The sequence below is a fragment of the Phyllobates terribilis genome, unplaced genomic scaffold (assembly GCF_046119375.1).
Source record: "Phyllobates terribilis strain yellow unplaced genomic scaffold, ASM4611937v1 Scaffold_9__5_contigs__length_417890890, whole genome shotgun sequence".
NCBI classification, from domain to species: domain Eukaryota; kingdom Metazoa; phylum Chordata; class Amphibia; order Anura; family Dendrobatidae; genus Phyllobates; species Phyllobates terribilis.
Window position 1 is genome coordinate 301852867 of NW_027362769.1, and position 25962 is coordinate 301878828.

Genomic DNA, 25962 nt, shown 5'->3' on the forward strand with positions numbered 1-25962 from the left:
AAGACGGGATGAAGCTTTAAAAAAGTTACAGCAGTATTTTTTTTAACTATTCTACAAATTTCTCATTGTCCTTTTAAATAATGCTCTTCAAAAATTACTTGGTTTCTCAAGTGCCAAGACTGAGAGCGACATCTTATTCCATGATTATGCTTTGCATGGAATAATACTCAAGCTTAATGTTGTTTTGCTCAGTTAACCACTTGAAATTTTTAAATAGTGATTAAATCCTCACTGGCTTTCCTATCTTCATCAACTGCTTGTGGTGCTGTGGCCTAGTTGGTTAAAGTGCCTGTCTTGTAAATAGGAGATCCTGAGTTCAAATCTCAGCAGTGCTGTCTGTTCCAAATAAAGCTTTTAAACATCAAAATGTGGAATTTGATTGTGTACAACATCGATCTCTACGACAGTGCAATAGTGGGATTAAGAATCTGCTCTAAGTGCTAAAAAGGAAGAAAGACGGGATGAAGCTTTAAAAAAGTTACAGTAGTGTTTTCTTAATTATTCTACAAATTTGTCATTGTCCTTTTAAATAATGCTCTTCAAAAATTACTTGGTTTCTCAAGTGCCAAGACTGAGAGCGACATCTTATTCCATGATTATGCTTTGCATGGAATTCTACTCAAGCTTAATGTTGTTTTGCTCAGTTAACCACTTGAAATTTTTAATTAGTGATAAAATCCTCACGGCTTTCCTGTCCTCCTCATCAGTTTGTGGTGCAGTGGCTTAGTTTGTTAAAGTGCCTGTTTTGTAAACAGGAGATCCTGAGTTCAAATCTCAGCAGTGCTGTCTGTTCCAAATAAAGCTTTTAAACATCAAAATGTGGAATTTGATTGTGTACAACATCGATCTCTATGATAGTTCAATAGTGGGATTAAGAATCTGCTCTAAGTGCTAAAAAGGAAGAAAGACGGGATGAAGCTGTAAAAAAGTTACAGCAGCATTTTTTTAACTATTCTACAAATTTCTCATTGTCCTTTTAAATAATGCTCTTCAAAAATTACTTGGTTTCTCAATTGCCAAGACTGAGAGCGACATCTTATTCCATGATTATGCTTTGCATGGAATACTACTCAAGCTTAATGTTGATTTGCTCAGTTAACCACTTGAAATTTTTAATTAGTGATTAAATCCTCACTGGCTTTCCTGTCCTCCTCATCAGTTTGTGGTGCTGTGGCTTAGTTGGTTAAATTGCCTGTCTTGTAAACAGGATATCCTGAGTTCAAATCTCAGCAGTGCTGTCTGTTCCAAATAAAGCTTTTAAACATCAAAATGTGGAATTTGATTGTGTACAACATCGATCTCTACGATAGTGCAATAGTGGGATTAAGAATCTGCTCTAAGTGCTAAAAAGGAAGAAAGACGGGATGAAGCTTTAAAAAAGTTACAGTAGTGTTTTCTTAATTATTCTACAAATTTGTCATTGTCCTTTTAAATAATGCTCTTCAAAAATTACTTGGTTTCTCAAGTGCCAAGACTGAGAGCGACATCTTATTGCATGATTATGCTTTGCATGGAATACTACTCAAGCTTAATGTTGTTTTGCTCAGTTAACCACTTGAAATTTTAATTAGTGATAAAATCCTCACTGGCTTTCCTGTCCTCCTCATCAGTTTGTGGTGCTGTGGCTTAGTTGGTTAAAGTGCCTGTTTTGTAAACAGGAGATCCTGAGTTCAAATCTCAGCAGTGCTGTATGTTCCAAATAAAGCTTTTAAACATCAAAATGTGGAATTTGATTGTGTAAAACATCGATCTCTACGATAGTGCAATAGTGGGATTTAGAATCTGCTCTAAGTGCTAAAAAGGAAGAAAGACGGGATGAAGCTGTAAAAAAGTTACAGCAGTATTTTTTTTAACTATTCTACAAATTTCTCATTGTCCTTTTAAATAATGCTCTTCAAAAATTACTTGGTTTCTCAAGTGCCAAGACTGAGAGCGACATCTTATTCCATGATTATGCTTTGCATGGAATAATACTCAAGCTTAATGTTGTTTTGCTCAGTTAACCACTTGAAATTTTTAATTAGTGATTAAATCCTCACTGGCTTTCCTGTCCTCCTCATCAGTTTGTGGTGCTGTGGCTTAGTTGGTTAAAGTGCCAGTCTTGTAAACAGGAGATCCTCAGTTCAAATCTCAGTAGTGCTGTCTGTTCCAAATAAAGCTTTTAAACATCAAAATGTGGAATTTGATTGTGTACAACATCGATCTCTACGATAGTGCAATAGTGGGATTAAGAATCTGCTCTAAGTGCTAAAAAGGAAGAAAGACGGGATGAAGCTTTAAAAAAGTTACAGCAATATTTTTTTTAACTATTCTACAAATTTCTCATTGTCCTTTTAAATAATGCTCTTCAAAAATTACTTGGTTTCTCAAGTGCCAAGACTGAGAGCGACATCTTATTCCATGATTATGCTTTGCATGGAATAATACTCAAGCTTAATGTTGTTTTGCTCAGTTAACCACTTGAAATTTTTAAATAGTGATTAAATCCTCACTGGCTTTCCTATCTTCATCATCTGCTTGTTGTGCTGTGGCTTAGTTGGTTAAAGTGCCTGTCTTGTAAACAGGAGATTCTGAGTTCAAATCTCAGCAGTGCTGTCTGTTTCAAATAAAGCTTTTAAACATCAAAATGTGGAATTTGATTGTGTACAACATCGATCTCTACGATAGTGCAATAGTGGGATTTAGAATCTGCTCTAAGTGCTAAAAAGGAAGAAAATGGGATGAAGCTTTAAAAAAGTTACAGCAGTATTTTATATAACTATCCTACAAATTTCTCATTGTCCTTTTAAATAATACTCTTCAAAAATTACTTGGTTTCTCAATTGCAAAGACTGAGAGCGACATCTTACTCCATGATTATGCTTTGCATGGAATACTACTCTAGCTTAATGTTGTTTTGCTCAGTTAACCTCTTGAAACTTTTAATTAGTAATTAAATCCTCACTCTCTTTCCTGTCCTCCTCTTCAGATTGTGGTGCTGTGGCTTAGTTGGTTAAAGCGCCTGTCTTGTAAACAGGAGATCCTGAGTTCAAATCTCAGCAGTGCCATCTGTTCCAAATAAAGCTTTTAAACCTCAAAATGTGCACTTCAATTGTGTGCAACATCGATCTCTACGATAGTGCAATAGTGGGATTAAGAATCTGCTCTAAGTGCTAAAAAGGAAGAAAGACGGGATGAAGCTGTAAAAAAGTTACAGCAGTATTTTTTTTAACTATTCTACAAATTTCTCATTGTCCTTTTAAATAATGCTCTTCAAAAATTACTTGGTTTCTCAATTGCCAAGACTGAGAGCGACATCTTATTCCATGAATATGCTTTGCATGGAATAATACTCAAGCTTAATATTGTTTTGCTCAGTTAACCACTTGAAATTTTTAATTAGTGATTAAATTCTCACTGGCTTTCCTGTTCTCCTCATCAGTTTGTGGTGCTGTGGCTTAGTTGGTTAAAGTGCCTGTCTTGTAAACAGGAGAACCTGAGTTCAAATCTCAGCAGTGCTGTCTGTTCCTAATAAAAATTTTAAACTTCAAAATGTGGAATTTGATTGTGTACAACATCGATCTCTACGATAGTGCAATAGTGGGATTAAGAATCTGCTCTAAGTGCTAAAAAGGAAGAAAGACGGGATGAAGCTTTAAAAAAGTTACAGCAGTGTATTTTTTTTTGCTATTCTACAAATTTGTCATTGTCCTTTTAAATAATGCTCTTCAAAAATTACTTGGTTTCTCAATTGCCAAGACTGAGAGCGACATCTTATTCCATGATTATGCTTTGCATGGAATACTACTCAAGCTTAATGTTGTTTTGCTCAGTTAACCACTTGAAACTTTTAATTAGTAATTAAATCCTCACTGGCTTTCCTGTCCTCCTCTTCAGCTTGTGGTGCTGTGGCTTAGTTGGTTAAAGCGCCTGTCTTGTAAACAGGAGATCCTGAGCTCAAATCTCAGCAGTTCCATCTGTTCCAAATAAAGCTTTTAAACCTCAAAATGTGCACTTCAATTGTGTGCAACATCGATGTCTACGATAGTGCAATAGTGGGATTAAGAATCTGCTCTAAGTGCTAAAAAGGAAGAAAGACGGGTTGAAGCTTTAAAAAAGTTACAGCAGTAATTTTTTTAACTATTCTACAAATTTCTCATTGTCCTTTTAAATAATGCTCTTCAAAAATTACTCGGTTTCTCAAGTGCCAAGACTGAGAGCGACATCTTATTCCATGATTATGCTTTGCATGGAATAATACTCAAGCTTAATGTTGTTTTGCTCAGTTAACCATTTGAAATTTTAAATTAGTGATTAAATCCTCACTGGCTTTCCTGTCCTCCTCATCAGTTTGTGGTGCTGTGGCTTTGTTGGTTAAAGTGCCTGTCTTGTAAACAGGAGACCCTGAGTTCAAATCTCAGCAGTGCTGTCTGTTCCAAATAAAGCTTTTAAACATCAAAATGTGGAATTTGATTGTGTATAACATCTATCTCAACGATAGTTCAATAGTGGGATTGAGAATCTGCTCTAACTGCTAAAAAGGAAGAAACACGGGATGAAGCTTTAAAAAAGTTACAGCAGTATTTTTTTAACTATTCTGCAAATTTCTCATTGTCCTTTTAAATAATGCTCTTCAAAAATTACTTGGTTTCTCAATTGCCAAGACTGAGAGCGACATCTTATTCCATGATTATGCTTTGCATGGAATACTACTCAAGCTTAATGTTGTTTTGCTCAGTTAACCACTTGAAACTTTTAATTAGTAATTAAATCCTCACTGGCTTTCCTGTCCTCCTATTCAGCTTGTGGTGCTGTGGCTTAGTTGGTTAAAACGCCTGTCTTGTAAACAGGAGATCCTGAGTTCAAATCTCAGCAGTGCCATCTGTTCCAAATAAAGCTATTAAACCTCAAAATGTGCAATTCAATTGTGTGCAACATCCATCTCTACGATAGTGGAATAGTAGGATTAAGAATCTGCTCTAAGTGCTAAAAAGGAACAAAGACGGGATGAAGCTTTAAAAGAGTTACAGTAGTGTTTTTTTTTGCTATTCTACAAATTTGTCATTGTCCTTTTAAATAATTCTCTTCAAAAATTACTTGGTTTCTCAATTGCCAAGACTGAGAGCGAAATCTTATTCCATGATTATGCTTTGCATGGAATACTACTCAAGCTTAATGTTGTTTTGCTCAGTTAACCACTTGAAATTTTTAATTAGTGATTAAATCCTCACTGGCTTTACTGTCTTCCTCACCTTCTTGTGGTGCTGTGGCTTAGTTGGTTAAAGCGCCCGTCTTGTAAACAGGAGATCCTGAGTTCAAATCTCAGCTGTGCTATCTGTTCCAAATAAAGTTTTTAAACATCAAAATGTGGAATTTGATTGTGTACAACATCGATCTCTACGATAGTGCAATAGTGGGATTAAGAATCTGCTCTAAGTGCTAAAAAGGAAGAAAGACGGGATGAAGCTTTAAAAAAGTTACAGCAGTATTTTTTTTAACTATTCTACAAATTTCTCATTGTCCTTTTAAATAATGCTCTTCAAAAATTACTTGGTTTCTCAAGTGCCAAGACTGAGAGCGACATCTTACTCCATGATTATGCTTTGCATGGAATACTACTCAAGCTTAATGTTGTTTTGCTCAGTTAACCACTTGAAACTTTTAATTAGTAATTAAATCCTCACTGGCTTTCCTGTCCTCCTTTTCAGCTTGTGGTGCTGTGGCTTAGTTGGTTAAAGTGCCTGTCTTGTAAACAGGAGATCCTGAGTTCAAATCTCAACAGTGTCATCTGTTCCAAATAAAACTTTAAAACCTCAAAATGTGCACTTCAATTGTGTGCAACATCGATCTCTACGATAGTGCAATAGTGGGATTAAGAATCTGCTGTAAGTGCTAAAAAGGAAGAAAGACGGGATGAAGCTGTAAAAAAGTTACAGCAGTATTTTTTTTAACTATTCTACAAATTTCTCATTGTTCTTTTAAATAATGCTCTTCAAAAATTACTTGGTTTCTCCATTGCTAAGACTGAGAGCGACATCTTATTCCATGAATATGCTTTGCATGGAATAATACTCAAGCTTAATATTGTTTTGCTCAGTTAACCACTTGAAATTTTTAATTAGTGATTAAATCCTCACTGGCTTTCCTGTTCTCCTCATCAGTTTGTGGTGCTGTGGCTTAGTTGGTTAAAGTGCCTGTCTTGTAAACAGGAGAACCTGAGTTCAAATCTCAGCAGTGCTGTCTGTTCCAAATAAAAATTTTAAACTTCAAAATGTGGAATTTGGTTGTGTACAACATCGATCTCTACGATAGTGCAATAGTGGGATTAAGAATCTGCTCTAAGTGCTAAAAAGGAAGAAAGACGGGATGAAGCTTTAAAAAAGTTACAGCAGTGTATTTTTTTTTGCTATTCTACAAATTTGTCATTGTCCTTTTAAATAATGCTCTTCAAAAATTACTTGGTTTCTCAATTGCCAAGACTGAGAGCGACATCTTATTCCATGATTATGCTTTGCATGGAATACTACTCAAGCTTAATGTTGTTTTGCTCAGTTAACCACTTGAAACTTTAATTAGTAATTAAATCCTCACTGGCTTTCCTGTCCTCTTCTTCAGCTTGTGGTGCTGTGGCTTAGTTGGTTAAAGCGCCTGTCTTGTAAACAGGAGATCCTGAGCTCAAATCTCAGCAGTTCCAAATAAAGCTTTTAAACCTCAAAATGTGCACTTCAATTGTGTGCAACATCGATCTCTACGATAGTGCAATAGTGGGATTAAGAATCTGCTCTAAGTGCTAAAATGGAAGAAAGACGGGTTGAAGCTTTAAAAAAGTTACAGCAGTAATTTTTTTAACTATTCTACAAATTTCTCATTGTCCTTTTAAATAATGCTCTTCAAAAATTACTCGGTTTCTCAAGTGCCAAGACTGAGAGCGACATCTTATTCCATGATTATGCTTTGCATGGAATAATACTCAAGCTTAATGTTCTTTTGCTCAGTTAACCACTTGAAATTTTAAATTAGTGATTAAATCCTCACTGGCTTTCCTGTCCTCCTCATCAGTTTGTGGTGCTGTGGCTTTGTTGGTTAAAGTGCCTGTCTTGTAAACAGGAGACCCTGAGTTCAAATCTCAGCAGTGCTGTCTGTTCCAAATAAAGCTTTTAAACATCAAAATGTGGAATTTGATTGTGTATAACATCTATCTCAACGATAGTTCAATAGTGGGATTAAGAATCTGCTCTAACTGCCAAAAAGGAAGAAAGACGGGATGAAGCTTTAAAAAAGTTACAGCAGTATTTTTTTAACTATTCTACAAATTTCTCATTGTCCTTTTAAATAATGCTCTTCAAAAATTACTTGGTTTCTCAAGTTCCAAAACTGAGATTGACATCTTATTCCATGATCATGTTTTGCATGGAATAAAACTCAAGCTTAATGTTGTTTTGCTCAGTTAACCACTTGAAATTTTTAATTAGTGATTAAATCCTCACTGGCTTTCCTGTACTCCTCATCAGTTTGTGGTGCTGTGGCTTAGTTGGTTAAAGTGCCTGTCTTGTAAACAGGAGATCCTGAGTTCAAATCTCAGCAGTGCTGTCTGTTCCAAATAAACCTTTTAAAAATCAAAATGTGGAATTTGATTGTGTACAACATCGATCTCTACGATAGTGCAATAGTGGGATTAAGAATCTGCTCTAAGTGCTAAAATGGAAGGAAGACGGAATGAAGCTTTGAAAAAGTTACAGCAGTGTTTTATTTTTTACTATTCTACAAATTTGTCATTGTCCTTTTTAATAATGCTTTTCAAAAATTACTTGGTTTCTCAAGTGCCAAGACTGAGAGCGACATCTTACTCCATGATTATGCTTTGCATGGAATACTACTCAAGCTTAATGTTGTTTTGCTCAGTTAACCACTTGAAACTTTTAATTAGTAATTAAATCCTCACTGGCTTTCCTGTCCTCCTCTTCAGCTTGTGGTGCTGTGGCTTAGTTGGTTAAAGCGCCTGTCTTGTAAACAGGAGATCCTGAGTTCAAATCTCAACAGTGTCATCTGTTCCAAATAAAACTTTAAAACCTCAAAATGTGCACTTCAATTGTGTGCAACATCGATCTCTACAATAGTGCAATAGTGGGATTAAGAATCTGCTCTAAGTGCTAAAAAGGAAGAAAGACGGGATGAAGCTGTAAAAAAGTTACAGCAGTAATTTTTTTAACTATTCTACAAATTTCTCATTGTCCTTTTAAATAATGCTCTTCAAAAATTACTTGGTTTCTCAATTGCCAAGACTGAGAGCGACATCTTATTCCATGAATATGCTTTGCATGGAATAATACTCAAGCTTAATATTGTTTTGCTCAGTTAACCACTTGAAATTTTTAATTAGTGATTAAATCCTCACTGGCTTTCCTGTTCTCCTCATCAGTTTGTGGTGCTGTGGCTTAGTTGGTTAAAGTGCCTGTCTTGTAAACAGGAGAACCTGAGTTCAAATCTCAGCAGTGCTGTTTGTTCCAAATAAAAATTTTAAACTTCAAAATGTGGAATTTGATTGTGTACAACATCGATCTCTACGATAGTGCAATAGTGGGATTAAGAATCTGCTCTAAGTGCTAAAAAGGAAGAAAGACGGGATGAAGCTTTAAAAAAGTTACAGCAGTGTATTTTTTTTTGCTATTCTACAAATTTGTCATTGTCCTTTTAAATAATGCTCTTCAAAAATTACTTGGTTTCTCAATTGCCAAGACTGAGAGCGACATCTTATTCCATGATTATGCTTTGCATGGAATACTACTCAAGCTTAATGTTGTTTTGCTCAGTTAACCACTTGAAACTTTTAATTAGTAATTAAATCCTCACTGGCTTTCCTGTCCTCTTCTTCAGCTTGTGGTGCTGTGGCTTAGTTGGTTAAAGCGCCTGTCTTGTAAACAGGAGATCCTGAGCTCAAATCTCAGCAGTTCCATCTGTTCCAAATAAAGCTTTTAAACCTCAAAATGTGCACTTCAATTGTGTGCAACATCGATCTCTACGATAGTGCAATAGTGGGATTAAGAATCTGCTCTAAGTGCTAAAATGGAAGAAAGACGGGTTGATGCTTTAAAAAAGTTACAGCAGTAATTTTTTTAACTATTCTACAAATTTCTCATTGTCCTTTTAAATAATGCTCTTCAAAAATTACTCGGTTTCTCAAGTGCCAAGACTGAGAGCGACATCTTATTCCATGATTATGCTTTGCATGGAATAATACTCAAGCTTAATGTTGTTTTGCTCAGTTAACCACTTGAAATTTTAAATTAGTGATTAAATCCTCACTGGCTTTCCTGTCCTCCTCATCAGTTTGTGGTGCTGTGGCTTTGTTGGTTAAAGTGCCTGTCTTGTAAACAGGAGACCCTGAGTTCAAATCTCAGCAGTGCTGTCTGTTCCAAATAAAGCTTTTAAACATCAAAATGTGGAATTTGATTGTGTATAACATCTATCTCAACAATAGTTCAATAGTGGGATTAAGAATCTGCTCTAACTGCCAAAAAGGAAGAAAGACGGGATGAAGCTTTAAAAAAGTTACAGCAGTATTTTTTTAACTATTCTACAAATTTCTCATTGTCCTTTTAAATAATGCTCTTCAAAAATTACTTGGTTTCTCAAGTTCCAAAACTGAGATTGACATCTTATTCCATGATTATGTTTTGCATGGAATAAAACTCAAGCTTAATGTTGTTTTGCTCAGTTAACCACTTGAAATTTTTAATTAGTGATTAAATCCTCACTGGCTTTCCTGCACTCCTCATCAGTTTGTCCTTTTAAATAATGCTCTTCAAAAATTACTTGGTTTCTCCATTGCTAAGACTGAGAGCGACATCTTATTCCATGAATATGCTTTGCATGGAATAATACTCAAGCTTAATATTGTTTTGCTCAGTTAACCACTTGAAATTTTTAATTAGTGATTAAATCCTCACTGGCTTTCCTGTTCTCCTCATCAGTTTGTGGTGCTGTGGCTTAGTTGGTTAAAGTGCCTGTCTTGTAAACAGGAGAACCTGAGTTCAAATCTCAGCAGTGCTGTCTGTTCCAAATAAAAATTTTAAACTTCAAAATGTGGAATTTGGTTGTGTACAACATCGATCTCTACGATAGTGCAATAGTGGGATTAAGAATCTGCTCTAAGTGCTAAAAAGGAAGAAAGACGGGATGAAGCTTTAAAAAAGTTACAGCAGTGTATTTTTTTTTGCTATTCTACAAATTTGTCATTGTCCTTTTAAATAATGCTCTTCAAAAATTACTTGGTTTCTCAATTGCCAAGACTGAGAGCGACATCTTATTCCATGATTATGCTTTGCATGGAATACTACTCAAGCTTAATGTTGTTTTGCTCAGTTAACCACTTGAAACTTTAATTAGTAATTAAATCCTCACTGGCTTTCCTGTCCTCTTCTTCAGCTTGTGGTGCTGTGGCTTAGTTGGTTAAAGCGCCTGTCTTGTAAACAGGAGATCCTGAGCTCAAATCTCAGCAGTTCCAAATAAAGCTTTTAAACCTCAAAATGTGCACTTCAATTGTGTGCAACATCGATCTCTACGATAGTGCAATAGTGGGATTAAGAATCTGCTCTAAGTGCTAAAATGGAAGAAAGACGGGTTGAAGCTTTAAAAAAGTTACAGCAGTAATTTTTTTAACTATTCTACAAATTTCTCATTGTCCTTTTAAATAATGCTCTTCAAAAATTACTCGGTTTCTCAAGTGCCAAGACTGAGAGCGACATCTTATTCCATGATTATGCTTTGCATGGAATAATACTCAAGCTTAATGTTCTTTTGCTCAGTTAACCACTTGAAATTTTAAATTAGTGATTAAATCCTCACTGGCTTTCCTGTCCTCCTCATCAGTTTGTGGTGCTGTGGCTTTGTTGGTTAAAGTGCCTGTCTTGTAAACAGGAGACCCTGAGTTCAAATCTCAGCAGTGCTGTCTGTTCCAAATAAAGCTTTTAAACATCAAAATGTGGAATTTGATTGTGTATAACATCTATCTCAACGATAGTTCAATAGTGGGATTAAGAATCTGCTCTAACTGCCAAAAAGGAAGAAAGACGGGATGAAGCTTTAAAAAAGTTACAGCAGTATTTTTTTAACTATTCTACAAATTTCTCATTGTCCTTTTAAATAATGCTCTTCAAAAATTACTTGGTTTCTCAAGTTCCAAAACTGAGATTGACATCTTATTCCATGATCATGTTTTGCATGGAATAAAACTCAAGCTTAATGTTGTTTTGCTCAGTTAACCACTTGAAATTTTTAATTAGTGATTAAATCCTCACTGGCTTTCCTGTACTCCTCATCAGTTTGTGGTGCTGTGGCTTAGTTGGTTAAAGTGCCTGTCTTGTAAACAGGAGATCCTGAGTTCAAATCTCAGCAGTGCTGTCTGTTCCAAATAAACCTTTTAAAAATCAAAATGTGGAATTTGATTGTGTACAACATCGATCTCTACGATAGTGCAATAGTGGGATTAAGAATCTGCTCTAAGTGCTAAAATGGAAGGAAGACGGAATGAAGCTTTGAAAAAGTTACAGCAGTGTTTTATTTTTTACTATTCTACAAATTTGTCATTGTCCTTTTTAATAATGCTTTTCAAAAATTACTTGGTTTCTCAAGTGCCAAGACTGAGAGCGACATCTTACTCCATGATTATGCTTTGCATGGAATACTACTCAAGCTTAATGTTGTTTTGCTCAGTTAACCACTTGAAACTTTTAATTAGTAATTAAATCCTCACTGGCTTTCCTGTCCTCCTCTTCAGCTTGTGGTGCTGTGGCTTAGTTGGTTAAAGCGCCTGTCTTGTAAACAGGAGATCCTGAGTTCAAATCTCAACAGTGTCATCTGTTCCAAATAAAACTTTAAAACCTCAAAATGTGCACTTCAATTGTGTGCAACATCGATCTCTACAATAGTGCAATAGTGGGATTAAGAATCTGCTCTAAGTGCTAAAAAGGAAGAAAGACGGGATGAAGCTGTAAAAAAGTTACAGCAGTAATTTTTTTAACTATTCTACAAATTTCTCATTGTCCTTTTAAATAATGCTCTTCAAAAATTACTTGGTTTCTCAATTGCCAAGACTGAGAGCGACATCTTATTCCATGAATATGCTTTGCATGGAATAATACTCAAGCTTAATATTGTTTTGCTCAGTTAACCACTTGAAATTTTTAATTAGTGATTAAATCCTCACTGGCTTTCCTGTTCTCCTCATCAGTTTGTGGTGCTGTGGCTTAGTTGGTTAAAGTGCCTGTCTTGTAAACAGGAGAACCTGAGTTCAAATCTCAGCAGTGCTGTTTGTTCCAAATAAAAATTTTAAACTTCAAAATGTGGAATTTGATTGTGTACAACATCGATCTCTACGATAGTGCAATAGTGGGATTAAGAATCTGCTCTAAGTGCTAAAAAGGAAGAAAGACGGGATGAAGCTTTAAAAAAGTTACAGCAGTGTATTTTTTTTTGCTATTCTACAAATTTGTCATTGTCCTTTTAAATAATGCTCTTCAAAAATTACTTGGTTTCTCAATTGCCAAGACTGAGAGCGACATCTTATTCCATGATTATGCTTTGCATGGAATACTACTCAAGCTTAATGTTGTTTTGCTCAGTTAACCACTTGAAACTTTTAATTAGTAATTAAATCCTCACTGGCTTTCCTGTCCTCTTCTTCAGCTTGTGGTGCTGTGGCTTAGTTGGTTAAAGCGCCTGTCTTGTAAACAGGAGATCCTGAGCTCAAATCTCAGCAGTTCCATCTGTTCCAAATAAAGCTTTTAAACCTCAAAATGTGCACTTCAATTGTGTGCAACATCGATCTCTACGATAGTGCAATAGTGGGATTAAGAATCTGCTCTAAGTGCTAAAATGGAAGAAAGACGGGTTGATGCTTTAAAAAAGTTACAGCAGTAATTTTTTTAACTATTCTACAAATTTCTCATTGTCCTTTTAAATAATGCTCTTCAAAAATTACTCGGTTTCTCAAGTGCCAAGACTGAGAGCGACATCTTATTCCATGATTATGCTTTGCATGGAATAATACTCAAGCTTAATGTTGTTTTGCTCAGTTAACCACTTGAAATTTTAAATTAGTGATTAAATCCTCACTGGCTTTCCTGTCCTCCTCATCAGTTTGTGGTGCTGTGGCTTTGTTGGTTAAAGTGCCTGTCTTGTAAACAGGAGACCCTGAGTTCAAATCTCAGCAGTGCTGTCTGTTCCAAATAAAGCTTTTAAACATCAAAATGTGGAATTTGATTGTGTATAACATCTATCTCAACAATAGTTCAATAGTGGGATTAAGAATCTGCTCTAACTGCCAAAAAGGAAGAAAGACGGGATGAAGCTTTAAAAAAGTTACAGCAGTATTTTTTTAACTATTCTACAAATTTCTCATTGTCCTTTTAAATAATGCTCTTCAAAAATTACTTGGTTTCTCAAGTTCCAAAACTGAGATTGACATCTTATTCCATGATTATGTTTTGCATGGAATAAAACTCAAGCTTAATGTTGTTTTGCTCAGTTAACCACTTGAAATTTTTAATTAGTGATTAAATCCTCACTGGCTTTCCTGCACTCCTCATCAGTTTGTGGTGCTGTGGCTTAGTTGGTTAAAGTGCCTGTCTTGTAAACAGGAGATCCTGAGTTCAAATCTCAGCAGTGCTGTCTGTTCCAAATAAACCTTTTAAAAATCAAAATGTGGAATTTGATTGTGTACAACATCGATCTCTACGATAGTGCAATAGTGGGATTAAGAATCTGCTCTAAGTGCTAAAATGGAAGGAAGACGGAATGAAGCTTTGAAAAAGTTACAGCAGTGTTTTATTTTTTACTATTGTACAAATTTGTCATTGTCCTTTTTAATAATGCTTTTCAAAAATTACTTGGTTTCTCAAGTGCCAAGACTGAGAGCGACATCTTACTCCATGATTATGCTTTGCATGGAATACTACTCAAGCTTAATGTTGTTTTGCTCAGTTAACCACTTGAAACTTTTAATTAGTAATTAAATCCTCACTGGCTTTCCTGTCCTCCTCTTCAGCTTGTGGTTCTGTGGCTTAGTTGGTTAAAGCGCCTGTCTTGTAAACAGGAGAACCTGAGTTCAAATCTCAGCAGTGCTGTTTGTTCCAAATAAAAATTTTAAACTTCAAAATGTGGAATTTGATTGTGTACAACATCGATCTCTACGATAGTGCAATAGTGGGATTAAGAATCTGCTCTAAGTGCTAAAATGGAAGAAAGACGGGTTGAAGCTTTAAAAAAGTTACAGCAGTAATTTTTTTAACTATTCTACAAATTTCTCATTGTCCTTTTAAATAATGCTCTTCAAAAATTACTCGGTTTCTCAAGTGCCAAGACTGAGAGCGACATCTTATTCCATGATTATGCTTTGCATGGAATAATACTCAAGCTTAATGTTGTTTTGCTCAGTTAACCACTTGAAATTTTAAATTAGTGATTAAATCCTCACTGGCTTTCCTGTCCTCCTCATCAGTTTGTGGTGCTGTGGCTTTGTTGGTTAAAGTGCCTGTCTTGTAAACAGGAGACCCTGAGTTCAAATCTCAGCAGTGCTGTCTGTTCCAAATAAAGCTTTTAAACATCAAAATGTGGAATTTGATTGTGTATAACATCTATCTCAACGATAGTTCAATAGTGGGATTAAGAATCTGCTCTAACTGCTAAAAAGGAAGAAAGACGGGATGATGCTTTAAAAAAGTTACAGCAGTATTTTTTTAACTATTCTACAAATTTGTCATTGTCCTTTTAAATAATGCTCTTCAAAAATTACTTGGTTTCTCAATTGCCAAGACTGAGAGCGAAATCTTATTCCATGATTATGCTTTGCATGGAATACTACTCAAGCTTAATGTTGTTTTGCTCAGTTAACCACTTGAAATTTTTAATTAGTGATTAAATCCTCACTGGCTTTCCTGACTTCCTCACCTTCTTGTGGTGCTGTGGCTTAGTTGGTTAAAGCGCCCGTCTTGTAAACAGGAGATCCTGAGTTCAAATCTCAGCTGTGCTACCTGTTCCAAATAAAGTTTTTAAACATCAAATGTGGAATTTGATTGTGTACAACATCGATCTCTACGATAGTGCAATAGTGGGATTAAGAATCTGCTCTAAGTGCTAAAAAGGAAGAAAGACGGGATGAAGCTTTAAAAAAGTTACAGCAGTATTTTTTTTAACTATTCTACAAATTTCTCATTGTCCTTTTAAATAATGCTGTTCAAAAATTACTTGGTTTCTCAAGTTCCAAAACTGAGATTGACATCTTATTCCATGATTATGTTTTGCATGGAGTAAAACTCAAGCTTAATGTTGTTTTGCTCAGTTAACCACTTGAAATTTTTAATTAGTGATTAAATCCTCACTGACTTTCCTGACCTCCTCATCAGTTTGTGGTGCTGTGGCTTAGTTGGTTAAAGTGCCTGTCTTGTAAACAGGAGATCCTGAGTTCAGATCTCAGCAGTGCTGTCTGTTCCAAATAAACCTTTTAAAAATCAAAATGTGGAATTTGATTGTGTACAACATCGATCTCTACGATAGTGCAATAGTGGGATTAAGAATCTGCTCTAAGTGCTAAAATGGAAGGAAGACGGAATGAAGCTTTGAAAAAGTTACAGCAGTGTTTTATTTTTTACTATTCTATAAATTTGTCATTGTCCTTTTTAATAATGCTTTTCAAAAATTACTTGGTTTCTCAAGTGCCAAGACTGAGAGCGACATCTTACTCCATGATTATGCTTTGCATGGAATACTACTCAAGCTTAATGTTGTTTTGCTCAGTTAACCACTTGAAACTTTTAATTAGTTATTAAATCCTCACTGGCTTTCCTGTCCTCCTCTTCAGCTTGTGGTGCTGTGGCTTAGTTGGTTAAAGCGCCTGTCTTGTAAACAGGAGATCCTGAGTTCAAATCTCAACAGTGTCATCTGTTCCAAATAAAACTTTAAAACCTCAAAATGTGCACTTCAATTGTGTGCAACATCGATCTCTACGATAGTGCAATAGTGGGACTAAGAATCTGCTCTAAGTGCTAAAAAGGAAGAAAGACGGGATGAAGCTTTAAAAAAGTTACAGCAGTATTTTTTTTAACTATTCTACAAATTTCTCATTGTCCTTTTAAATAATTCTCTTCAAAAATTACTTGGTTTCTCAAGTGCCAAGACTGAGAGCGACATCTTATTCCATGATTATGCTTTGCATGGAATACTACTCAAGCTTAATGTTGTTTTGCTCAGTTAACCACTTGAAACTTTTAATTAGTAATTAAATCCTCAATGTCTTTTCTGTCCTCTTCTTCAGCTTGTGGTGCTGTGGCTTAGTTGGTTAAAGTGCCTGTCTTGTAAACAGGAGATCCTGAGTTCAAATCTCAGCAGTGCTGTCTGTTCCAAATAAAGCTTTAAAACATCAAAATGTGGAATTTGATTGTGTACAACATCGATCTCTACGATAGTGCGATAGTGGGATTTAGAATCTGCTCTAAGTGCTAAAAAGGAAGAAAGACGGGTTGAAGCTTTAAAAAAGTTACAGCAGTATTTTATATAACTATTCTACAAATTTCTCATTGTCCTTTTAAATAATACTCTTCAAAAATTACTTGGTTTCTCAAGTGCCAAGACTGAGAGCGACATCTTATTCCATGATTATGCTTTGCATGGAATAATACTCAAGCTTAATATTGTTTTGATCTGTTAACCACTTGAAATTTTTAATTAGTGATTAAATCCTCACTGGCTTTCCTGTTCTCCTCATCAGTTTGTGGTGCTGTGGCTTAGTTGGTTAAAGTGGCTGTCTTGTAAACAGGAGAACCTGAGTTCAAATCTCAGCAGTGCTGTCTGTTCCAAATAAAGCTTTTAAACATCAAAATGTGGAATTTGATTGTGTACAACATCGATCTCTACGATAGTGCAATAGTGGGATTAAGAATCTGCTCTAAGTGCTAAAAAGGAAGAAAGACGGGATGAAGCTTTAAAAAAGTTACAGTAGTGTTTTCTTAATTATTCTACAAATTTGTCATTGTCCTTTTAAAGAATGCTCTTCAAAAATTACTTGGTTTCTCAAGTGCCAAGACTGAGAGCGACATCTTATTCCATGATTATGCTTTGCATGGAATACTACTCAAGCTTAATGTTGTTTTGCTCAGTTAACCACTTGAAATTTTTATTTAGTGATAAAATCCTCACTGGCTTTCCTGTCCTCCTCATCAGTTTGTGGTGCTGTGGCTTAGTTGGTTAAAGTGCCTGTTTTGTAAACAGGAGATCCTGAGGTCAATTCTCAGCCGTGCTGTCTGTTCCAAATAAAGCTTTTAAACATCAAAATGTGGAATTTGATTGTGTACAACAGCGATCTCTACGATAGTGCAATAGTGGGATTAAGAATCTGCTCTAAGTGCTAAAAAGGAACAAAGACAGGATGAAGCTTTAAAAAAGTTACAGCAGTATTTTTTTTAACTATTCTACAAATTTCTCATTGTCCTTTTAAATAATGCTCTTCAAAAATTACTTGGTTTCTCAATTGCCAAGACTGAGAGCGACATCTTATTCCATGATTATGCTTTGCATGGAATACTACTCAAGCTTAATGTTGTTTTGCTCAGTTAACCACTTGAAACTTTTAATTAGTAATTAAATCCTCACTGGCTTTCCTGTCCTCCTCTTCAGCTTGTGGTGCTGTGGCTTAGTTGGTTAAAGCGCCTGTCTTGTAAACAGGAGATCCTGAGCTCAAATCACAGCAGTGCCATCTGTTCCAAATAAAGCTTTTAAACCTCAAAATGTGCACTTCAATTGTGTGCAACATCGATCTCTACGATAGTGCAATAGTGGGATTAAGAATCTGCTCTAAGTGCTAAAAAGGAAGAAAGACGGGTTGAAGCTTTAAAAAAGTTACAGCAGTAATTTTTTTAACTATTCTACAAATTTCTCATTGTCCTTTTAAATAATGCTCTTCAAAAATTACTCGGTTTCTCAAGTGCCAAGACTGAGAGCGACATCGTATTCCATGATTATGCTTTGCATGGAATAATACTCAAGCTTAATGTTGTTTTGCTCAGTTAACCACTTGAAATTTTAAATTAGTGATTAAATCCTCACTGGCTTTCCTGTCCTCCTCATCAGTTTGTGGTGCTGTGGCTTTGTTGGTTAAAGTGCCTGTCTTGTAAACAGGAGACCCTGAGTTCAAATCTCAGCAGTGCTGTCTGTTCCAAATAAAGCTTTTAAACATCAAAATATGGAATTTGATTGTGTACAACATCTATCTCAACGATAGTTCAATAATGGGATTAAGAATCTGCTCTAACTGCTAAAAAGGAAGAAAGACGGGATGAAGCTTTAAAAAAGTTACAGCAGTATTTTTTTAACTATTCTACAAATTTCTCATTGTCCTTTTAAATAATGCTCTTCAAAAATTACTTGGTTTCTCAATTGCCAAGACTGAGAGCGAAATCTTATTCCATGATTATGCTTTGCATGGAATACTACTCAAGCTTAATGTTGTTTTGCTCAGATAACCACTTGAAATTTTTAATTAGTGATTAAATCCTCACTGGCTTTCCTGTCTTCCTCACCTTCTTGTGGTGCTGTGTCTTAGTTGGTTTAAGCGCCCGTTTTGTAAACAGGAGATCCTGAGTTCAAATCTCAGCTGTGCTGTCTGTTCCTGATAAAGCTTTAAAATATCAAAATGTGGCCTCTAATTGTGTACAACAGCGATCTCTATGATAGTGCAATAGTAGGATTAAGAATCTGCTCTAAGTGCTAAAAAGGAAGAAAGACGGGATGAAGCTTTAAAAAAGTTACAGCAGTATTTTTTTTAACTATTCTACAAATTTCTCATTGTCCTTTTAAATAATGCTATTCAAAAATTACTTGGTTTCTCAAGTTCCAAGACTGAGATTGACATCTTATTCCATGATTATGTTTTGCATGGAATAAAACTCAAGCTTAATGTTGTTTTGCTCAGTTAACCACTTGAAATTTTTAATTAGTGATTAAATCCTCACTGGATTTCCTGTCCTCCTCATCAGTTTGTGGTGCTGTGGCTTAGTTGGTTAAAGTGCCTGTCTTGTAAACAGGAGATCCTGAGTTCAAATCTCAGCAGTGCTGTCTGTTCCAAATAAACCTTTTAAAAATCAAAATGTGGAATTTGATTGTGTACAACATTGATCTCTACGATAGTGCAATAGTGGGATTAAGAATCTGCTCTAAGTGCTAAAATGGAAGGAAGACGGAATGAAGCTTTGAAAAAGTTATAGCAGTGTTTTATTTTTTACTATTCTACAAATTTGTCATTGTCCTTTTTAATAATGCCTTTCAAAAATTACTTGGTTTCTCAAGTGCCAAGACTGAGAGCGACATCTTACTCCATGATTATGCTTTGCATGGAATACTACTCAAGCGTAATGTTGTTTTGCTCAGTTAACCACTTGAAACTTTTAATTAGTAATTAAATCCTCACTGGCTTTCCTGTCCTCCTCATCAGTTTGTGGTGCTGTGGCTTAGTTGGTTAAAGTGCCTGTCTTATAAACAGGAGATCCTCAGTTCAAATCTCAGCAGTGCTGTCTCTCCGAAATAAAGTTTTTAAACATCAAAATGTGGAATTTGATTGTGTACAACATCGATCTCCACGATAGTGCAATAGTGGGAATAAGAATCTGCTCTAAGTGCTAAAAAGGAAGAAAGACGGGATGAAGCTTTAAAAAAGTTACAGCAGTATTTTTTTTTAACTATTCTACAAATTTCTCATTGTCCTTTTAAATAATGCTCTTCAAAAATTACTTGGTTTCTCAAGTGCCAAGATTGAGAGCGACATCTTATTCCATGATTATGCTTTGCATGGAATACTACTCAAGCTTAATGTTGTTTTGCTCAGTTAACCACTTGAAATTTTTAATTAGTGATTAAATCCTCACTGGCTTTCCTGTCTTCCTCTCCTTCTTGTGGTGCTGTGGCTTAGTTGGTTAAAGCGCCTGTTTTGTAAACAGGAGATCCTGAGTTCAAATCTCAGCAGTGCCATCTGTTCCAAATAAAGCTTTTAAACCTCAAAATGTGGAATTTGATTGTGTACAACATCGATCTCTACGATAGTTCAATAGTGGGATTAAGAATCTGCTCTAAGTGCTAAAAAGGAAGAAAGACGGGATGAAGCTGTAAAAAAGTTACAGCAGTATTTTTTTTAACTATTCTATAAATTTCTCATTGTCCTTTTAAATAATGCTCTTCAAAAATTACTTGGTTTCTCAAGTCCCAAGACTGAGAGCGACATCTTATTCCATGATTATGCTTTGCATGGAATAATACTCAAGCTTAATGTTGTTTTGCTCAGTTAACCACTTGAAATTTTTAATTAGTGATTAAATCCTCACTGGCTTTCCAGTCCTCCTCATCAGTTTGTGGTGCTGTGGCTTAGTTGGTTAAAGTGCTTGTCTTGTAAACAGGAGATCCTGAGTTCAAATCTCAGCAGTGCTGTCTGTTCCAAATAAAGCTTTTAAACATCAAAATGTGGAATTTGATTGTGTAAAACATCGATCTCTACGATAGTGCAATAGTGGGATTAAGAATCTGCTCTAAGTGCTAAAAAGGAAGAAAGACGGGATGAAGCTTTAAAAAAGTTACAGCAGTAATTTTTTTAACTATTCTACAAATTTCTCATTGTCCTTTTAAATAATGCTCTTCAAAAATTACTTGGTTTCTCAATTGCCAAGACTGAGAGCGACATCTTATTCCATGATTATGCTTTGCATGGAATACTACTCAAGCTTAATGTTGTTTTGCTCAGTTAACCACTTGAAACTTTTAATTAGTAATTAAATCCTCACTGGCTTTCCTGTCCTCTTCTTCAGCTTGTGGTGCTGTGGCTTAGTTGGTTAAAGTGCCTGTCTTGTAAACAGGAGATCCTGAGTTCAAATCTCAGCAGTGCCATCTGTTCCAAATAAAGCTTTTAAACCTCAAAATGTGCACTTCAATTGTGTGCAACATCGATCTCTACCATAGTGCAATAGTGGGATTAAGAATCTGCTCTAAGTGCTAAAAAGGAAGAAAGACGGGATGAAGCTTTAAAAAAGTTACAGCAGTAATTTTTTTAACTAATCTATAAATTTCTCATTGTCCTTTTAAATAATGCTCTTCAAAAATTACTTGGTTTCTCAAGTCCCAAGACTGAGAGCGACATCTTATTCCATGATTATGCTTTGCATGGAATAATACTCAAGCTTAATGTTGTTTTGCTCAGTTAACCACTTGAAATTTTTAATTAGTGATTAAATCCTCACTGGCTTTCCTGTCCTCCTCATCAGTTTGTGGTGCTGTGGCTTAGTTGGTTAAAGTTCATGTCTTGTAAACAGGAGATCCTGATTTCAAATCTCAGCAGTGCTGTCTGTTCCAAATAAAGCTTTTAAACATCAAAATTTGGAATTTGATTGTGTACAACATCGATCTCTACGATAGTGCAATAGTGGGATTAAGAATCTGCTCTAAGTGCTAAAAAGGAAGAAAGATGCGATGAAGCTTTAAAAAAGTTACAGTAGTGTTTTCTTAATTATTCTACAAATTTGTCATTGTCCTTTTAAATAATGCTCTTCAAAAATTACTTGGTTTCTCAAGTGCCAAGACTGAGAGCGATATCTTATTCCATGATTATGCTTTGCATGGAATACTACTCAAGCTTAATGTTGTTTTGCTCAGTTAACCACTTGAAATTTTTAATTAGTGATAAAATCCTCACTGGCTTTCCTGTCCTCCTCATCAGTTTGTGGTGCTGTGGTTTAGTTGGTTAAAGTGCCTGTTTTGTAAACAGGAGATCCTGAGTTCAAATCTCAGCAGTGCTGTCTGTTCCAAATAAAGCTTTTAAACATCAAAATGTGGAATTTGATTGTGTACAACATCGATCTCTATGATAGTGCAATAGTGGGATTAAGAATCTGCTCAAAATGCTAAAAAGGAAGAAAGACGGGATGAAGCTGTAAAAAAGTTACAGCAGTATTTTTTTTAACTATTCTACAAATTTCTCATTGTCCTTTTAAATAATGCTCTTCAAAAATTACTTGGTTTCTCAATTGCCAAGACTGAGAGCGACATCTTATTCCATGATTATGCTTTGCATGGAATACTACTCAAGCTTATTGTTGTTTTGCTCAGTTAACCACTTGAAACTTTTAATTAGTAATTAAATCCTCACTGTCTTTCCTGTCTTCTTCTTCAGCTTGTGGTGCTGTGGCTTAGTTGGTTAAAGCGCCTGTCTTGTAAACAGGAGATCCTGAGTTCAAATCTCAGCAGTGCCTTCTGTTCCAAATAAAGCTTTTAAACCTCAAAATGTGCACTTCAATTGTGTGCAACATCGATCTCTAAGATAGTGCAATAGTGGGATTAAGAATCTTCTCTAAGTGCTAAAAAGGAAGAAAGACGGGATGAAGCTTTAAAAAAGTTACAGCAGTATTTTTTTTAACTATTCTACAAATTTCTCATTTTCCTTTTAAATAATGCTCTTCAAAAATTACTTGGTTTCTCAATTGCCAAGACTGAGAGCGACATCTTATTCCATGATTATGCTTTGCATGGAATACTACTCAAGCTTAATGTTGTTTTGCTCAGTTAACCACTTGAAACTTTTAATTAGTAATTAAATCCTCACTGGCTTTCCTGTCCTCTTCTTCAGCTTGTGGTGCTGTGGCTTAGTTGGTTAAAGCGCCTGTCTTGTAAACAGGAGATCCTGAGTTCAAATCTCAGCAGTGCCATCTGTTCCAAATAAAGCTTTTAAACCTCAAAATGTGCACTTCAATTGTGTGCAACATCGATCTCTAAGATAGTGCAATAGTGGGATTAAGAATCTGCTGTAAGTGCTAAAAAGGAAGAAAGACGGGATGAAGCTTTAAAAAAGTTACAGCAGTATTTTTTTTAACTATTCTACAAATTTCTCATTTTCCTTTTAAATAATGCTCTTCAAAAATTACTTGGTTTCTCAATTGCCAAGACTGAGAGCGACATCTTATTCCATGATTATGCTTTGCATGGAATACTACTCAAGCTTAATGTTGTTTTGCTCAGTTAACCACTTGAAACTTTTAATTAGTAATTAAATCCTCACTGGCTTTCCTGTCATCTTCTTCAGCTTGTGGTGCTGTGGCTTAGTTGGTTAAAGTGCCTGTCTTGTAAACAGGAGATCCTGAGTTCAAATCTCAGCAGTGCCATCTGTTCCAAATAATGCTTTTAAACCTCAAAATGTGCACTTCAATTGTGTGCAACATCGATCTCTACCATAGTGCAATAGTGGGATTAAGAATCTGCTCTAAGTGCTAAAAAGGAAGAAAGACGGGATGAAGCTTTAAAAAAGTTACAGCAGTAATTTTTTTAACTATTCTATAAATTTCTCATTGTCCTTTTAAATAATGCTCTTCAAAAATTACTTGGTTTCTCAAGTGTCAAGACTGAGAGCGACAACTTATTCCATGATTATGCTTTGCATGGAATAATACTCAAGCTTAATGTTGTTTTGCTCAGTTAACCACTTGAAATTTTTAATTAGTGATAAAATCCTCACTGGCTTTCCTGTCCTCCTCATCAGTTTGTGGTGCTGTGGCTTAGTTGGTTAAAGTGCCTGGTTTGTAAACAGGAGATCCTGAGTTCAAATCTCAGCAGTGCTGTCTGTTCCAAATACAGCTTTTAAACATCAAAATGTGGAATTTGATTGTGTACAACATCGATCTCTACGATAGTGCAATAGTGGGATTAAGAATCTGCTCTAAGTGCTAAAAAGGAAGAAAGACGGGATGAAGCTGTAAAAAAGTTACAGCAGTATTTTTTTTAACTATTCTACAAATTTCTCATTGTCCTTTTAAATAATGCTCTTCAAAAATTACTTGGTTTCTCAATTGCCAAGACTGAGAGCGACATCTTATTCCATGATTATGCTTTGCATATAATACTACTCAAGCTTAATGTTGTTTTGCTCAGTTAACCACTTGAAATTTTTAAATAGTGATTAAATCCTCACTGGCTTTCCTGTCCTCCTCATCAGTTTGTGGTGCTGTGGCTTAGTTTGTTAAAGTGCCTGTTTTGTAAACAGGAGATCCTGAGTTCAAATCTCAGCAGTGCTGTCTGTTCCAAATAAAGCTTTTAAACATCAAAATGTGGAATTTGATTGTGTACAACATCGATCTCTACGATAGTTCAATAGTGGGATTAAGAATCTGCTCTAAGTGCTAAAAAGGAAGAAAGACGGGATGAAGCTGTAAAAAAGTTACAGCAGTATTTTTTTTAACTATTCTATAAATTTCTCATTGTCCTTTTAAATAATGCTCTTCAAAAATTACTTGGTTTCTCAAGTCCCAAGACTGAGAGCGACATCTTATTCCATGATTATGCTTTGCATGGAATAATACTCAAGCTTAATGTTGTTTTGCTCAGTTAACCACTTGAAATTTTTAATTAGTGATTAAATCCTCACTGGCTTTCCTGTCCTCCTCATCAGTTTGTGGTGCTGTGGCTTAGTTGGTTAAAGTGCCTGTCTTGTAAACAGGAGATCCTGAGTTCAAATCTCAGCAGTGCTGTCTGTTCCAAATAAAGCTTTTAAACATCAAAATGTGGAATTTGATTGTGTAAAACATCGATCTCTACGATAGTGCAATAGTGGGATTAAGAATCTGCTCTAAGTGCTAAAAAGGAAGAAAGACGGGATGAAGCTGTAAAAAAGTTACAGCAGTATTTTTTTTAACTATTCTACAAATTTCTCATTGTCCTTTTAAATAATGCTCTTCAAAAATTACTTGGTTTCTCAATTGCCAAGACTGAGAGCGACATCTTATTCCATGATTATGCTTTGCATATAATACTACTCAAGCTTAATGTTGTTTTGCTCAGTTAACCACTTGAAATTTTTAAATAGTGATTAAATCCTCACTGGCTTTCCTGTCCTCCTCATCAGTTTGTGGTGCTGTGGCTTAGTTTGTTAAAGTGCCTGTTTTGTAAACAGGAGATCCTGAGTTCAAATCTCAGCAGTGCTGTCTGTTCCAAATAAAGCTTTTAAACATCAAAATGTGGAATTTGATTGTGTACAACATCGATCTCTACGATAGTTCAATAGTGGGATTAAGAATCTGCTCTAAGTGCTAAAAAGGAAGAAAGACGGGATGAAGCTGTAAAAAAGTTACAGCAGTATTTTTTTTAACTATTCTATAAATTTCTCATTGTCCTTTTAAATAATGCTCTTCAAAAATTACTTGGTTTCTCAAGTCCCAAGACTGAGAGCGACATCTTATTCCATGATTATGCTTTGCATGGAATAATACTCAAGCTTAATGTTGTTTTGCTCAGTTAACCACTTGAAATTTTTAATTAGTGATTAAATCCTCACTGGCTTTCCTGTCCTCCTCATCAGTTTGTGGTGCTGTGGCTTAGTTGGTTAAAGTGCCTGTCTTGTAAACAGGAGATCCTGAGTTCAAATCTCAGCAGTGCTGTCTGTTCCAAATAAAGCTTTTAAACATCAAAATGTGGAATTTGATTGTGTAAAACATCGATCTCTACGATAGTGCAATAGTGGGATTAAGAATCTGCTCAAAATGCTAAAAAGGAAGAAAGACGGGATGAAGCTGTAAAAAAGTTACAGCAGTATTTTTTTTAACTATTCTACAAATTTCTCATTGTCCTTTTAAATAATGCTCTTCAAAAATTACTTGGTTTCTCAATTGCCAAGACTGAGAGCGACATCTTATTCCATGATTATGCTTTGCATGGAATACTACTCAAGCTTATTGTTGTTTTGCTCAGTTAACCACTTGAAACTTTTAATTAGTAATTAAATCCTCACTGTCTTTCCTGTCTTCTTCTTCAGCTTGTGGTGCTGTGGCTTAGTTGGTTAAAGCGCCTGTCTTGTAAACAGGAGATCCTGAGTTCAAATCTCAGCAGTGCCTTCTGTTCCAAATAAAGCTTTTAAACCTCAAAATGTGCACTTCAATTGTGTGCAACATCGATCTCTAAGATAGTGCAATAGTG

The 25962-nt window shown here is 35.4% G+C and overlaps 35 non-coding genes across 35 annotated transcripts; all 35 read left to right on the top strand.

The window, feature by feature from the left end:
• Window positions 1-1615: 1615 nt before the first annotated feature.
• TRNAT-UGU (transfer RNA threonine (anticodon UGU)) lies at window positions 1616-1689 on the top strand. Its single transcript has one exon. It is a non-coding gene; the product is annotated as a tRNA-Thr (tRNA).
• A 1284-nt stretch (window positions 1690-2973) lies between these two features.
• TRNAT-UGU (transfer RNA threonine (anticodon UGU)) lies at window positions 2974-3047 on the top strand. The gene has a single exon. It is a non-coding gene; the product is annotated as a tRNA-Thr (tRNA).
• Window positions 3048-3426: 379 nt separating this feature from the next.
• Window positions 3427-3500, top strand: TRNAT-UGU (transfer RNA threonine (anticodon UGU)). Its single transcript has one exon. It is a non-coding gene; the product is annotated as a tRNA-Thr (tRNA).
• Window positions 3501-3881: 381 nt separating this feature from the next.
• Window positions 3882-3955, top strand: TRNAT-UGU (transfer RNA threonine (anticodon UGU)). The gene has a single exon. It is a non-coding gene; the product is annotated as a tRNA-Thr (tRNA).
• An 831-nt stretch (window positions 3956-4786) lies between these two features.
• TRNAT-UGU (transfer RNA threonine (anticodon UGU)) lies at window positions 4787-4860 on the top strand. Its single transcript has one exon. It is a non-coding gene; the product is annotated as a tRNA-Thr (tRNA).
• Window positions 4861-5239: 379 nt separating this feature from the next.
• On the top strand, window positions 5240-5313 carry TRNAT-UGU (transfer RNA threonine (anticodon UGU)). The gene has a single exon. It is a non-coding gene; the product is annotated as a tRNA-Thr (tRNA).
• A 379-nt stretch (window positions 5314-5692) lies between these two features.
• TRNAT-UGU (transfer RNA threonine (anticodon UGU)) lies at window positions 5693-5766 on the top strand. Its single transcript has one exon. It is a non-coding gene; the product is annotated as a tRNA-Thr (tRNA).
• Window positions 5767-6145: 379 nt separating this feature from the next.
• On the top strand, window positions 6146-6219 carry TRNAT-UGU (transfer RNA threonine (anticodon UGU)). The gene has a single exon. It is a non-coding gene; the product is annotated as a tRNA-Thr (tRNA).
• A 380-nt stretch (window positions 6220-6599) lies between these two features.
• On the top strand, window positions 6600-6673 carry TRNAT-UGU (transfer RNA threonine (anticodon UGU)). The gene has a single exon. It is a non-coding gene; the product is annotated as a tRNA-Thr (tRNA).
• Window positions 6674-7495: 822 nt separating this feature from the next.
• TRNAT-UGU (transfer RNA threonine (anticodon UGU)) lies at window positions 7496-7569 on the top strand. The gene has a single exon. It is a non-coding gene; the product is annotated as a tRNA-Thr (tRNA).
• Window positions 7570-7950: 381 nt separating this feature from the next.
• On the top strand, window positions 7951-8024 carry TRNAT-UGU (transfer RNA threonine (anticodon UGU)). Its single transcript has one exon. It is a non-coding gene; the product is annotated as a tRNA-Thr (tRNA).
• Window positions 8025-8403: 379 nt separating this feature from the next.
• Window positions 8404-8477, top strand: TRNAT-UGU (transfer RNA threonine (anticodon UGU)). Its single transcript has one exon. It is a non-coding gene; the product is annotated as a tRNA-Thr (tRNA).
• A 381-nt stretch (window positions 8478-8858) lies between these two features.
• On the top strand, window positions 8859-8932 carry TRNAT-UGU (transfer RNA threonine (anticodon UGU)). The gene has a single exon. It is a non-coding gene; the product is annotated as a tRNA-Thr (tRNA).
• Window positions 8933-9955: 1023 nt separating this feature from the next.
• TRNAT-UGU (transfer RNA threonine (anticodon UGU)) lies at window positions 9956-10029 on the top strand. The gene has a single exon. It is a non-coding gene; the product is annotated as a tRNA-Thr (tRNA).
• Window positions 10030-10409: 380 nt separating this feature from the next.
• On the top strand, window positions 10410-10483 carry TRNAT-UGU (transfer RNA threonine (anticodon UGU)). Its single transcript has one exon. It is a non-coding gene; the product is annotated as a tRNA-Thr (tRNA).
• An 822-nt stretch (window positions 10484-11305) lies between these two features.
• Window positions 11306-11379, top strand: TRNAT-UGU (transfer RNA threonine (anticodon UGU)). Its single transcript has one exon. It is a non-coding gene; the product is annotated as a tRNA-Thr (tRNA).
• Window positions 11380-11760: 381 nt separating this feature from the next.
• On the top strand, window positions 11761-11834 carry TRNAT-UGU (transfer RNA threonine (anticodon UGU)). The gene has a single exon. It is a non-coding gene; the product is annotated as a tRNA-Thr (tRNA).
• Window positions 11835-12213: 379 nt separating this feature from the next.
• Window positions 12214-12287, top strand: TRNAT-UGU (transfer RNA threonine (anticodon UGU)). The gene has a single exon. It is a non-coding gene; the product is annotated as a tRNA-Thr (tRNA).
• A 381-nt stretch (window positions 12288-12668) lies between these two features.
• TRNAT-UGU (transfer RNA threonine (anticodon UGU)) lies at window positions 12669-12742 on the top strand. Its single transcript has one exon. It is a non-coding gene; the product is annotated as a tRNA-Thr (tRNA).
• An 831-nt stretch (window positions 12743-13573) lies between these two features.
• TRNAT-UGU (transfer RNA threonine (anticodon UGU)) lies at window positions 13574-13647 on the top strand. Its single transcript has one exon. It is a non-coding gene; the product is annotated as a tRNA-Thr (tRNA).
• Window positions 13648-14028: 381 nt separating this feature from the next.
• On the top strand, window positions 14029-14102 carry TRNAT-UGU (transfer RNA threonine (anticodon UGU)). Its single transcript has one exon. It is a non-coding gene; the product is annotated as a tRNA-Thr (tRNA).
• Window positions 14103-14933: 831 nt separating this feature from the next.
• Window positions 14934-15007, top strand: TRNAT-UGU (transfer RNA threonine (anticodon UGU)). The gene has a single exon. It is a non-coding gene; the product is annotated as a tRNA-Thr (tRNA).
• Window positions 15008-15840: 833 nt separating this feature from the next.
• On the top strand, window positions 15841-15914 carry TRNAT-UGU (transfer RNA threonine (anticodon UGU)). Its single transcript has one exon. It is a non-coding gene; the product is annotated as a tRNA-Thr (tRNA).
• A 379-nt stretch (window positions 15915-16293) lies between these two features.
• On the top strand, window positions 16294-16367 carry TRNAT-UGU (transfer RNA threonine (anticodon UGU)). Its single transcript has one exon. It is a non-coding gene; the product is annotated as a tRNA-Thr (tRNA).
• A 2642-nt stretch (window positions 16368-19009) lies between these two features.
• TRNAT-UGU (transfer RNA threonine (anticodon UGU)) lies at window positions 19010-19083 on the top strand. The gene has a single exon. It is a non-coding gene; the product is annotated as a tRNA-Thr (tRNA).
• Window positions 19084-19464: 381 nt separating this feature from the next.
• On the top strand, window positions 19465-19538 carry TRNAI-UAU (transfer RNA isoleucine (anticodon UAU)). The gene has a single exon. It is a non-coding gene; the product is annotated as a tRNA-Ile (tRNA).
• A 380-nt stretch (window positions 19539-19918) lies between these two features.
• On the top strand, window positions 19919-19992 carry TRNAT-UGU (transfer RNA threonine (anticodon UGU)). Its single transcript has one exon. It is a non-coding gene; the product is annotated as a tRNA-Thr (tRNA).
• A 379-nt stretch (window positions 19993-20371) lies between these two features.
• On the top strand, window positions 20372-20445 carry TRNAT-UGU (transfer RNA threonine (anticodon UGU)). Its single transcript has one exon. It is a non-coding gene; the product is annotated as a tRNA-Thr (tRNA).
• A 379-nt stretch (window positions 20446-20824) lies between these two features.
• Window positions 20825-20898, top strand: TRNAT-UGU (transfer RNA threonine (anticodon UGU)). The gene has a single exon. It is a non-coding gene; the product is annotated as a tRNA-Thr (tRNA).
• Window positions 20899-22182: 1284 nt separating this feature from the next.
• Window positions 22183-22256, top strand: TRNAT-UGU (transfer RNA threonine (anticodon UGU)). Its single transcript has one exon. It is a non-coding gene; the product is annotated as a tRNA-Thr (tRNA).
• A 379-nt stretch (window positions 22257-22635) lies between these two features.
• TRNAT-UGU (transfer RNA threonine (anticodon UGU)) lies at window positions 22636-22709 on the top strand. The gene has a single exon. It is a non-coding gene; the product is annotated as a tRNA-Thr (tRNA).
• A 379-nt stretch (window positions 22710-23088) lies between these two features.
• TRNAT-UGU (transfer RNA threonine (anticodon UGU)) lies at window positions 23089-23162 on the top strand. Its single transcript has one exon. It is a non-coding gene; the product is annotated as a tRNA-Thr (tRNA).
• A 1285-nt stretch (window positions 23163-24447) lies between these two features.
• On the top strand, window positions 24448-24521 carry TRNAT-UGU (transfer RNA threonine (anticodon UGU)). Its single transcript has one exon. It is a non-coding gene; the product is annotated as a tRNA-Thr (tRNA).
• Window positions 24522-25353: 832 nt separating this feature from the next.
• Window positions 25354-25427, top strand: TRNAT-UGU (transfer RNA threonine (anticodon UGU)). The gene has a single exon. It is a non-coding gene; the product is annotated as a tRNA-Thr (tRNA).
• A 379-nt stretch (window positions 25428-25806) lies between these two features.
• Window positions 25807-25880, top strand: TRNAT-UGU (transfer RNA threonine (anticodon UGU)). The gene has a single exon. It is a non-coding gene; the product is annotated as a tRNA-Thr (tRNA).
• The last annotated feature ends 82 nt before the right edge of the window (window positions 25881-25962 follow it).